This window comes from Callithrix jacchus, chromosome 8 (genome assembly GCF_049354715.1).
Source record: "Callithrix jacchus isolate 240 chromosome 8, calJac240_pri, whole genome shotgun sequence".
Lineage (NCBI taxonomy): Eukaryota > Metazoa > Chordata > Mammalia > Primates > Cebidae > Callithrix > Callithrix jacchus.
Genome location: NC_133509.1, coordinates 15,353,248 through 15,366,520, shown reverse-complemented (window position 1 = coordinate 15,366,520; position 13,273 = coordinate 15,353,248). Strand labels below are relative to the sequence as shown.

The following is a 13,273-nucleotide window of genomic DNA, read 5'->3' as shown; positions in this document are numbered from 1 at the left end:
AAGCAGAAGAGTAAACCCCAGACAGCATGCACATTTGCTTCTTCTGGGTGCCAGGGTGTTGACAGATACAGAGCTATGTTAGCTTCTGTCACTCGGTGTCTGGTTAGGAAAACAGAAGTGCTGTGTCCTCTGTATTCCAAATGTATCTATCCATGTCCAATCAGGAGACAGAAACTACACAGTGATTTAAACAGATGAAATTTAACATAAAGAGGCCAGCTGCGGTGGCTCACACCAATATTTTGGGAGGCCGAGGTGAGTGGATTCAAGACCAGCCTGGCCAACATGACAAAATCCTATTTCTATAAAATTACACACACACACACACACACACACAAATAGCCAGGCATGGTGGTGCATGCCTGTAATCCTAGTTACTTGGGAGGCTGAGGCAGGAGAATCACTTGAACCTGGAGGCAGAGGTTGCATTGAGCCAAGATGATGCTACTGCACTCCAGCCTGGGTGACAGAGCAAGACTCTGTCAAAGAAAAAAAGAAAGAATATTAATTGATTACTCGATGATTAAACAGTAACTACAAGATGTCAAGAGAACTATAGGGCTAAGAGAAACCACCTAAAGTAGGGCAAACTTTGAGAGGGCCTCTCTCCCCAGAGCTGGATTCAGACCTCACTGGAGATGTGGTTGTAGCCCACTGAATGGCAGAGAAGTTCACAAGGTGGCCTGGCCCAGAGCTTGTCCTGTCACTGGACAGGAAAGAAACAACATCTGGGGCCCAGGTGAGCTGTCAGGTAAATGAGCATTCTCTGCGACACCGAGATCTCAGAACCTGACCATAGGTCAGAGAAGGATTCAAGGTACCACTGGGGGCAGGAGGCCTGAAGCAGCCACTGTCCATGTTGGAGGGCCACAGGCAGGTGACCACCAGGCCGGGCTGAGGCTTTGAGGTCACCGAGGGACTGTGTCCTGGATGCGTGACTGGGACAGTGCACCACATGGCCTCTCATTGTCACCAGTTGTGGAAGATACAGTGCCAGAGCCAGCAGGAGAAACGTCTCATCCTCTAATGGTCACCTGAGGCCCTCTACTGAAAAGGCTTAAGTTATGCTCACGATAAGGAAGTAAGTTTAAAGGAATTTTGCCCATTATCACGGAACATGTTTTAAAAAGTGAATTTGGAGGCCGGGCGCGGTGGCTCAAGCCTGTAATCCCAGCACTTTGGGAGGCCGAGGCGGGTGGATTGCGAGGTCAAGAGATCCAGACCATCCTGGTCAACATGGTGAAACCCGTCTCTACTAAAAATACAAAAAATTAGCTGGGTGTGGTGGCGCGTGCCTGTAATCCCAGCTACTCAGGAGGCTGAGGCAGGAGAATTGCCTGAACCCAGGAGGCGGAGGTTGCAGTGAGTTGAGATCGCACCATTGCACTCCAGCCTAGATAACGAGCGAAACACCGCCTCAAAAAAACAAAATAATAATAATAAAATAAAAAGTGAATTTGGGCCAGGGGCAGTGGCTCATGCCTGTAACCCCAGCACTTTGGGAGGCCGAGATGGGCGGATCACGAGGTCAGGAGATCGAGACCAACCTGGCCAATACGGCGAAACCATGAACGCCGTCTCTACTAAAAATACAAAAATTAGCCGGGTGTGGTGGCACATGCCTGTAATCCTAGCTACTCGGGAGGCTGAGGCAGGAGAATCGCTTAAACCTGGGAGGCGGGGGTTGCAGTGAGCCGAGATCGCGCCACTGCACTGCAACCCGGCAACAGAGGTAGACTCCGTCTCAAAAAAAAAGTGAATTTGGAACCAAGAGGCAAGAAATATATCATTGGCATGCCAAGTGCGTAACAGACAGAGGTTTATACAATTTTTTTATTGCATTTTAGGTTTTGGGGTACATGTGCAGAACATGCAAAATAGTTGCATAGGTACACACATGGCAGTGTGTTTTGCTGCCTTCCTCCCCTTCACCCACATTTGGCATTTCTCCCCAGGCTATCCCTCCCAGCTCCCCGCCCCCGCTCTCCCTCCCCTATTCTCCCCAATAGACCCCAGTGTATAGTACTCCCTTCCCTGTGTCCATGTGTTCTCATTTTTCGTCACCCGCCTATGAGTGAGAATATGCGGTATTTCATTTTCTGTTCTTGTGTCAGTCTGCTGAGAATGATGTTCTCCAGATTCAGCCATGTCTCTACAAAGGACAGGAACTCAAAATTTTTGATTGCTGCATAATATTCCATGGTGTATATGTGCCACATTTTCCCAGTCCAGTCTATCATCGATGGGCATTTGGGTTGGTTCCAGGTCTTTGCTATTGTTAACAGTGCTGCAATGAACATTCATGTGCATGTGTCCTTATAGTAGAACGATTTGTAGTCCTTTGGATATATACCCAGTAATGGGATTGTTGGGTCAAATGGAATTTCTATTTCTAAGGCCTTGAGGAATCGCCACACTGTCTTCCACAATGGTTGAACTAAGTTACACTCCCACCAACAGTGTAAAAGTGTTCCTATTTCTCCACATTCTCTCCAGCATCTGTTGTCTCCAGATTTTTAAGTTTATACAATCTTTGGGAGGCTGTGGGAGCATAGGTAAGAGAGCCTACCTCGGCACTTCAGTCTGCAGCACCCAAGTGGGTGGAGCTCAAGGGCTTGCTCTGAGGCCACTTTAATCTCAAGGGCCTCCGGGAGGTTCCCGCCTACTCACTCAGGTGGCAGCACCACTGCAGATGACTCAGGAGCATACCAAGAAGCTGCAGCGAACGCCTGCCTGTGCGTCCGCCTGCCGCACCTCTGCAAAGTTCCGCCCTCTCCCTTTCGCCTGCATTCCAGATCTCGCACCAGGGCTTCTCATTTACAGGCTCTGCGGAAGCCCCACGTGGCGGAGGATTCTGGGAAATGTAGTTCCTGCCGTCTCTGCGACGCGGAGACTTTAGAACCTGTCGGCAGTGACAATATACAGTCCCTTAGAGAGACTTAAGCTTATGTGGAGTCTTGGGTCAGATCCCCCCACTTCGTCACCGACCCTAGGGCAGGATTTCCAGTAACAGCTGATGTGAGCCTTTGCCCTGAAGACAGCCTGACCTTTCCTGTGCTCCCTACCGCAGTCTCAGAGCCACAACCTTGTGGGTGGTTTGATTTTAGTGGTGGGGAACCCAGCAAGGCATTTAAATCATTTAGGGGTGGGGGGGCTGGGTGCGGTGGTTCACGCCTGTAATCCCAGCACTTTGTGAGGCCGAGGCAGGAGGACTGCTTGAGGCCAAGAGATCCAGACCAACCTGGGCAACATAGCAAGACCCTATCTCTACAAAAAATGCAAAATTTAGTGAAGCATAGTGTTGCACGCCTGTACTCGGGAGGCAGAGGTGGGAGGATGGCTTGAGCCCAAGAGGTCAAGGCTGCAGTGAGCTATCATCGTGTCATCGTGACAGACAGAGGAAGACTCTTTTTTTTTTTTTTTTTTTTTTTAATACGGATTCTGTTAGCAAGGCTGGAGTGCAGTGGTGCAATCTCAGCTCACTGCAACCTCTGCCTCCCGGATTCAAACAATTCTCCTGCCTTAGTCTCCGGAGTAGCTGGGACTACAGGCGCAGGCCACCACGCCCGGCTAATTACTTGTATTTTAGTAGAAACCGGGTTTCCCCATGTTGCCCAGGGTGGTCTCGAACTCCTGAGCTCAGGCAATCCGCCTGCTTCCCAAAGTGCTAGGATTACAGGTGTGAGCCACTGCGCCTGGCTGAAGACCTTGTCTTTAAAAATAAAAATTAAAATTAAAAAGTATTCCCTAACCCCACCCCCAGGATCCAGTTGCTTTATGGAGAGGAAGCCTTTCGGAGATTTTATTAATAGTTCAATCACTGCCAAAAACAGAAAATTAAAGCTACTTAAAAAATAATTATTCCCACTCAACATTCCCCTCAAGTCTGTTGTTTTCTGACTTTTTACAATAGTAGCCATTCTGATTGGTGTGAAATCGTATCTCATTGTGGTTTCGATTTGCATTTTTCTAATGGTCAGTGATGTTGAACTTTTTTTCATGTTTCTTGGCCGCATGTATGTCTTCTTTTGAAAAGTGTCTGTTCATGCCCGTTGCCCACTTTTTAATGGGGTTGTTTTTCACTTGTAAATTTGTTTAAGCTCCTTATAGATGCTGGATATTAGAACTTTGTCAGATGTATAGATTGTAAAAATTTCCTCCCATTCTGTAGGGTGTCTGTTTACTCTGTTGATAGTTTCTTTTGCTGTGTAGAAGCTCTTTAGTTTAATTAGATTCCATTTGTCATTTGTCAGTTTTTGCTTTTGTTGTGATGGTTTTGTCGTAATTGCTTTTGTCATCTTTGTCATTAAATCTTTGCCTGTGCCTATATCCTGAATGGTACGGCGTACGTTTTCTTCCAGGGGTTTTTTTGTTTGTTTTTGTTTTTGAGACAGAGTCTTGCTCTGTCGCCAGGCACCAGGCACCAGGCTGGAGTGCAGTGGCACAATCTCAGCTCACTGCAACTTCTGCCTCCCAGGTTCAAACAATTCTCCTGCTTCAGCCTCCCAAGTAGCTGGGACTACAGGCGCACATCACCAAGCCCAGCTAATTTTTGTATTTTTAGCAGAGACGGGGTTTCATCATGTTGGCCAGGATGGTCTCAATCTCTTGACCTCGTGATCTGCCCACGTTGGCCTCCCAAAGTGCTGGGATTGCAGGGGTGAGCCGCCGCACCTGGCCTCTTCCAGGGTTTTTATAGTTTTGGGTTTGACAGTTAAGTCTTTAATCTATCTTGAATTAATTTGTGTATATGGTGTAAGGAAGGAGTCCAGTTTTAATTTTCTATATTTGGCTAGCCAGTTCTCCCAGCACCATTTATTAAATAGGGAATCTCTTCCCCATTGCTTGTTTTTGTCAGGTTTTCAAGGATCAGATGATTGTAGGTGTGAAGTCTTATTTCTGGGCTCTCTGTTCTGTTCCATTGGTCTATGTGTCTGTTTTTGTACCATTACCATGTTTTTTTGGTTACAGTAGCCCTGTAGTATAGTTTGAAGTCAGATAGTGTGATGCCTCCAGCTTTGTTCTTTCTTCTTAGTATTGCCTTGGCTATTTAGGTTCTCTATGAATTTTAAAATAGTTTTTTTCTAATTCTGTGAAGAATGTCTATGGTAGTTTAATGGAATATCATTGAATCCATAAATTGCTTTGGGCAGTATGGCCATTTTCACGATATTGATTCTTCCTAACCATGAGCATAGAATGTTTTTCCATTTGTTTGTGTCCTCTCTAATTTCCTTGAGCAGTGGTTTGTAGTTCTCCTTGAAGAGGTCCTTCATTTCCCTTGTTAGCTATATTCCTAGGTATTTTATTCTTTTTGTGGCAATTGGGAAAGGGATTTCATTTATGATTTGGCTCCATCTTGCCTGTTCTCAGTGTATAGAAGTGCTAGTGATTTTTGCATTGATTTTGTATCCTGAGACTTTGCTGAAGTTGCTTATCAGCTTAAGAAGCTTTTGCAGACCGGCTTTTATAAAGAACCCAAAGCCATTTGATTTTTTTCCCCCAATGCTTTTCTAAACACACACAAAAGCATTTCTAATTAAATGTTTGGTAGTCCAGGCACGGTGGCTCACACCGACTAATCCCAGCACTTTGGGAAGCTGAGATGGGCGGATCACCTGAGGTCAGGAGTTCAAGACTCTCCTGGCCAACATGGTGAAACCCCATCTGTACTAAAAATACAAATAAAATCACTGGGCATGGTGGCAGGCACCTGTAATCCCAGCTACATGGAAGGCTGAGGTAGGAGAATCTCTTGAACCCAGGAGGGAGAGGATGCAGTGAGCCCAGACTGCACCACTGCACTCCAGTATGGGCAACAAGAGCAAAAACTCCATCTCAAAAAGAAAAAGAAAAGTTCGTTGTTCACCATTGTTAGCATATTGGTTTTAAATTTTATTAGTAAAGTTTGTCATGTTGCATAAAAAAAATTTGCAGTGGAATAGGCCTGATTGTGTATTTAATATCTACCATGTCTTCAGGTCTTTCTCATAAACACTAAGCATAGTTTTACTAACAAAGTAATATAAGGGTATCTATTTGTAATAAGTTTATTTATATGAGTTTTTTTTTTTTTTTTTTTTTTTGAGAGGGAGTTTCGCTCTTGTTACCCAGGCTGGAGTGCAATGGCGCGATCTCGGCTCACTGCAACCTCCGCCTCCTGGGTTCAGGCAACTCTCCTGCCTCAGCCTCCTGAGTAGCTGGGATTACAGGCATGCACCACTGTGCCCAGCTAATTTTTTGTATTTTTGGTAGAGACCGGGTTTCATCATGTTGATGAGGATGGTCTCAACCTCTTGACCTTGTGATCCACCCGCCTCGGCCTCCCAAAGTGCTGCGATTACAGGCGTGAGCCACTGCGCCCGGCTATATGAGATTTTTATCACCTGTGTCAAGACCTTAATCAGTAACAAACTCCCAACTGAAACAGTGTTTTTTATGAGGAAAGCATCATCTTATGTGGTGGGCAGTTTACTCAGCTGTTTTCATAATTGTCCTGGGTGAAACACTGGATTGCCTTGTTTCATGCATGGTAGACTAGCTTATCTAAGACACAGGAGCAGCATAGCAGAAACACCCAGGCATCCACTGGCTTCTGCTGGGTCGCCTTGACCAGGTTAACTCCCATCTCCAAGTTTCTGTTTAATCATCTGTCACGGAGCAATGCCGATGCCCACAAAGCGGTTGGGGGAGCACAGTCAGGGTTGCAGGAAATACTGGTTGTGTGTGTGCCTTATCCTGGTACAGCTTAACAAGTGCCTGTTCACTAATTAGATAACTGAGAACTGCCTCTGGTTAATTGCACAGCTAGGGAAAGGGATCCAGCTTTGTCTGCTGGGTCCATTTAGAATTATAACTTGCCCATTGTTTAATGGAGGATCCTGTAGCCTAACAAATGAATAGTTAATTTAAAGTTAGACAACTGGGGCTTTTTGCTTTAGGTAGAAACCTAATTCCCAGACAATCCATACATTATGTATAGACTGCCTTGACCTGATTCTGTTCTTGGCACTCAAGCTAGGGCCCAGCACGAGAAAATCCTGGAAGGGCAAGGGAGCGTGAGAGATAGGGGCAAGGGTGGATGACCCAGTTTACAGCTTTCCTCTCACATTGCAGCGATGAAAGATCTTCAGGCCACGAGAGTTACACACTAAACTTCATTCCCTCCATTGAGAGGGTATTACTATGGTTACCTACTGCTATAAACCCAGAAGGGAATCTTTCCTGACTGCTACTACCAGGCAGAGTATCTGAAGTTTTTAAGATTAAAGATCTGTATTAGTCAGAGTTCTCTCGAGGAACAGAACTAATAGGATATATATATATATATATATATATATATATATATATACACACACACACACACACATACATGGAAGTTTATTAAATATTAACTCACACGATCACAACGTCCCACAATAGGCCATCTGCAAGCCGAGGTGCAACGAGAGCCAGTCAGAGTCCCAAAACTGAAGAATTTGGAGTCCGATATACGAGGGCAGGAAGCATCCAGCCCGGGAGAGAGATGTAGGCTGGGAGGCTACGTCAGCCTGGTCTCTTCACAATTTTCTGCCTGCTTTATATTCTAACTGTGCTGGCAACTGATTAGACGGTACCCCACCCCCACCACCAGATTAAAGGTGGGTCTGCCTTTCCCATCCACTGACTCAAATGTTCATCTCCTTTGGCATCACGCTACAGACACACCCAGGATAAACACTTTGCATCCTTCAATCCAATCAAGTTGACACTCAGTATTAAGCATCACAAGATCATTAGACGTGGCACAGCTACTTTGGAAAGCAGTGTGCAGTGTCCTATAACGTTAAACCTATCCTCACTGTATAACCCAGACATCCCGTTTCTAGGTATTCACCCGAGATCAATGAAAAATGTGTTCACACAGAAACTTGTCAGCGATGCACTCCTAGCAGCTTTATCATACTCGCCCCAAACTGGAAACAATTCAAATGCCCTTCAACCAGGGCATGGATTAACAAACTGCGGTACATTCAAACAATAGAATCCTACTCAACAACAAGAACTGAGCTCTTGATACACACAACATGAATGAATCTCAAAGCATCACGCTAAATGATAGCATCCAGACAGAGAAAGCTGCAAGCTTCCAGGAATATGAAATTTAAGAAAAGGCAAAACTATGATGACAGAAAGATCAATGTCTGCCAAGAACTTGAGAGTAGTAGAAGGATTAAGGTTGGCCGGGCACGGTGGTTCATGCCTGTAATCCCAGCACTTTGGGAGGCTGAGGTGGGTGGATCACGAGGTGAAGAGATCGAGACCATCTTGGTCAACATGGTGAAACCCCGTCTCTACTAAAAATACAAAAAATTAGCTGGGCATGGTGGCATGTGCCTGTAATCCCAGCTACTCGGGAGGCTGAGGCAGGAGAATTGCCTGAACCCAGGAGGCGGAAGTTGCAGTGAGCCGAGATCCCGCCATTGCACTCCAGCCTGGGTAACAAGAGCGAAACTCCGTCTCAAAAAAAAAAAAAAAAACTCCTATATTAGGGATTTTGTTCAAGTGTGCAAGCCCAGGGCTGTGAACTGTACACTTCTCCCTCCCGTGGCTGTCTGGTTAAAGAAGGTGCAGCCATGTTGGTACACGCCAGCCTCAGGGTAAGCCCTGGCTCAAGCCATCCAATCAGAATCCCTCCGCGGCAATTTCGAATTGGGCCCAGAAGCGGCCAGGCGCATTCTGCTTACCTCTTGGCTGGAAGAAAGATAAACTTGGGAGCTGCTGACTGAAGCCAAAGGTTGCTGTATTTCCTGGGCAGCAGGGAAAGCCAGTCTGCAGGGAAAAATAGAGAAGGATGACATGGAAACAGCTCTGCAGGAGGTGACTTCCTGAGCTCCCAAAGTCCAGGCACCATTTTCAGTTCTTGAGGCCCAACTGCATCCTTACGCTTAGATTTCCTAAAACACCCCTGAATCCTTGTAGTAGAAATCCCCTTTTGTCATCAGCCTGTCCCCCTTGTTTCTAGTTATCACAGCCACAAGAATCTGAATTAAAGCAATCTGGGGCCAGGTGTGATGGCTCATGCCTGTAATCTCAGCACTTTGGGAGCCCAAGGTCAGGAGTTTGAGACCAGCCTGACCAACATGGAGAAACTCTGTCTCTACTTAAAATACAAAAAATTAGCCGGGTGAGGTGACGCATGCCTGTAATCCCAACTACCTGGGAGACTGAGGCAGGAAAATTGCTTGAACCTGGGAGGCGGAGATTGTGGTGAACCAAGATCACACCATTGCACTCGAGCCTGGGCAACGAGAGCAAAACTCTGTCTCAAAAAAAAAAAAAAAAGCAAACTGAGGCAAACACCTTCTCCTCTCTCCCCACAGTGTGGCTTTTGGTCACCCTCCTAGCTTCTTCAGCCTGATGGGGCGTGTCCTGCAGGCAATACCAGTTGACACAGAAAGACAGTCTCCATCTCTTTCTGTGGTCCCGTCTTCCCCAGTGCCCCAGTCCCCTGCTGTCTTTCCCTGTGCAGCCTTCTCACCATGCACAGTCCTGTAGCCTACACATAGAGATCCCTAGTCAGGACCCTCCTGGCCGCCTCTCTCCAGAGTAACTGAGCCTTCCCTGTCCCACTTCCTCTATCTGCCTTCTGGAGTCCCGGCCTCTGGATCCAGGAGTCTGCGGGTCATGCCTCTCAGATGGTAGCTGCAGTCTAGCAGGGGCCTTCAAAGCCTTCTGGTGGCAGGCCAGTGTGGGAAGATGTTTTGGGGAAGGACAAATTTTCAAATGCTCTTAAGAGACTGAATAGAAAGGGTACTGGATTAGGAGTAGAGACTGGGTTCCGGCCTGGCTTGGCTTCTAACTCGCTCTGTGGCTTTAGGCTTCATCTTCTTCAGCTGCAGAATGATGGAATTAGGCAAGAACAAAAGCTTTCCAGGGAGCCCTTTGGAGTCACCTTGCCCATGGCCTTGGAACCATAAGGGGAGAAGCGATGGCATCTGGGGCCCTGCTTCCCTTCACTTAGGGCAGCCCCTCGTAGGTGTTTAATACACTGAGCACCCCGGAAAGATCTTTGTCTTAGCCCAGATCTCCAAAGAAGCAGAGCAGTCCACCATATATGCTAACGCTGTGTGGGGGGAGTGCAGTGACTGGGAAGGGGAAGTGGGGACAAAGGGGAGTGAGACAGAGGGGGAGGGAGGGCACACAGGAGATGCACTGCTGAGCTGTCCACCGCTCCATCCGGATGGATGCTAGACCTTACAGACCTTAATTTATTTATTTGTTTTGAGATGGAGTCTTGCTCTGTTGCCCAGGCTGGAGTGCAGTGGCATGATATTGGCTCACTGCAACCTCTGCCTCCTAGGTTCATGCAATTTCTCCTGCCTCCGTCTTCCAAGTAGCTGGGATTACAGGCACGCCCACCACACCTAGCTAGTTTTTGTATTTTCAGTAGAGACAGGGTTTCACCATGTTGGTCAGGCTGATCTCAAACTCCTAACTCAAGTGGTCCACCCACCTCGGGCTCCCAACATGCTGGGATTACAGGTGTGAGCCACCGCACCTGGCCCAGGACTTTCTTTAAAGTGGTTGTATGAACTCAGACTTTAGGTCAGTCTGTCCAGAAAGAGGAAGAGAGAAAAATTGGTTTGCCAATCCCTGTCTCTTGCTGGTCAAAGTTCACTCCATGGAGTGTCCAACACTCGTGCACTTCTGAGGCCAAGCGTGTGGGGCCAAGGGGTGAGGAGGTGCAGTTGACTTGTGCCTGGGTGAAGTCACTTGTCACAGCAGCCAGATAAAATAAGTGGCAAGGACCTGGAAGACTGGTGTGTCTAACAGACCTTAGGCAGCACATTTAAACGTATCGGATCCACCTACAATTGAAAAGCAGTGGGAACCTCTACTAAAAGAAGTCAGAACCACTGAGTTGCATAATACCAAAGGACCTTCTCAGCTGAGAGATTTCTTGATGCTGGTCACTGAAATTGCAGCTCAGAGAGCTGAGACTAGACTTCCTTCTGATGTGCAGGGCCCATGTTCTCAGACAGTCACAAACGAGATCCTAAAAATGACCCTCAGCTTTAGTCTATCCTCCCCACCCAAATTTCCATGCAACTTCAAAGTTAATGAAGATGGTGTTGGTTTTTTTTTTTTTTGAGACGGAGTTTCGCTTTTGTTGCCTAGGCTGGAGTGCAATGGTATGATCTCGGCTCACCGCAACCTCCGCCTCCTGGGTTCAAGCAATTCTTCTGCCTCAATCCTGAGTAGCTGGGATTATAGGCATGCACCACCACACCTGGCTGATTTTGTATTTTTAGTAGAGATGGGGTTTCTCCATGTTGCTCAGGCTGGTCTCGAACTTCTGACCTCAGGTGATCCACCTGCCTCAGCCTCCCAAATTGCTGGGATTACAGGCGTGAGCCATCATGATGCCACGAAGATGGTGTTTTTAAAGTGTCCTACTGGGATGGGAAAGAGAGGGGGCTGATAATCCCACCAGACAGGGAGAATTCTCATCTTGTTCATTCAGAAAGGCCTGGCTGCCTGCCAGGTTGGACTCCCCTCCACTCAGGTGACAGCAGTGGGCTCCAGAGAGAAGACAGATGTGTTGGTATTTAAGGGATTGGAGGATTAAATGAGCTTGAGATGCTCCCTCCTCACAGCCTCATCCTCTGATGGCTGAAAGCCCACCTCTGAGTGTTATTAAATCGATGATGACATCATGGGCACTTCATGCCCCTCCCTCTGGAGCCCAGCAGGCTTGCAAAGCCTGCAGAGGATAAGAAATTGGGGTCAGAGTGGAAAACCTCAATCCTTCTCTGGTGTATACCAAGATCGATGTGTAGATCAGATTCACCAGAATTAAATCTGGGACCCAGTCTGAGTGCTGTCCTCAGCTGACCTTGGGCACACTGCTCCAGCTCAGGGCCTAGGTATTCTCTGCTGCAAAACAGAGACATTGCCTGCTCTCCTTATGACCTGGTATGGGTCAAATGAGAGAAGAAAGCTTTAAAGCAAATACGTCCTTCAGGGGGCCAGGATGGGGATTGAGGTATGGCCTGTGGGCTCCTAGAGCCCAGGATGGGGCTGATGGAAAATGACTCCCAGGCAGGCAGCCCCAGCCTCCACAGCCAAGAAAGGACATGCAGGTTCTGACCAAAGGGGAAAGAAATTAACCCAATAAAAATCTCCCAAGAAGAATGGAATGGAAATAGGCATAGCCGAGACCCCTCATGGTCTGAGAAGCAGACCAAGGATACAGGGCAGGGGAATGAATGGCACATTGCATTTGCATCTGAGGCACACTGCTTCTGCAGCGGCTTGAGGGCTGGGTGAGAGGAGGTGGGTCTGGAGGCCTGCATGTCTAGTGCGGCGTGGTGTAGCACGGGGTTGTGGGGAGAATGGGGGGTGACTGCTGTTGTTCTAGTGAGGGGCCTGAGCTGCTGACAGTGACCGTGGAAAGGAGAGAGTTTGTGACATCTAGAGTCTTGTGGGAGGTAACATTTCTGTGGAGGGAAATCTCAGGTCCCAAGAGGGCCTACTGCAAATAACTAGTCCACTAGTGCAGGGCTCTCTGTCAGGGTTTCTCCCTTAGCATTACTTCATTTAGTCATCACAGCCCCAATGTGGTAGATGCAATAGGCATCTTCTGGTTACTGATGAGTAGACTGAGGCTGAGAGGGGTTGAGCCATTTGCCGGCATCATAGCTAGTTCAAAGTGGCACCACTAATGAAGCCCTGACAATCTGCCCTGCAGGCTGTTCTCAGGTTTGACCCTTGGTTCTGTTTTTCACTTGGGGACACTGTCCCCTTAGGTTGTCTGTCATGTTTGTTCCCGTGACTCACAAGACTGTCCACTGGGCTCCCAGGTCTCACATGAGCTTCAGACCACGGGTCTAACAGCCTTCCTGATCAACCTTAAGCTTAATGAGTCCAAGAATGAATCTTTACGAAAAATCTGCTCCAACCCACTTCCCCAGAGGGTGCCTCCACTATTCACCCAGGGGCAGAATCCGGCCACTGCCTCAACCCTTCTCCCCTCACCCCCAACACCCAGGGACCCAGTCACCATACCTCCCACACGAGTCTAGATGTCACATACTCGCTCTTTCCCACTGTCACCGCCAGCAACCCAGGCCCCTCACTAGAACATTTGCAACCCACGTGCTGTACCACGCGGGCGCTACACGTGCAGGTATCCAGTCCAGCCTCCTCGCCTCCACCCTCAAGAACAAGGGAAATCCCACAGTGCCTTGTGCCGGGGGGGGGGGGGGGGGTGCGCATTTGAGTCAGCTTA

The 13,273-nt window shown here is 47.8% G+C and overlaps 1 long non-coding RNA gene across 1 annotated transcript; it reads right to left on the bottom strand.

The window, feature by feature from the left end:
* Positions 1–2,766: 2,766 nt before the first annotated feature.
* LOC118144800 (uncharacterized) lies at positions 2,767–13,209 on the bottom strand. Its single transcript, XR_013520776.1, has 3 exons — positions 13,051–13,209; positions 8,727–8,811; positions 2,767–2,902 (listed from the first exon to the last, which is right to left on the bottom strand). It is a non-coding gene; the product is annotated as an uncharacterized LOC118144800 (long non-coding RNA).
* Between the last annotated feature and the right edge of the window lie 64 nt (positions 13,210–13,273).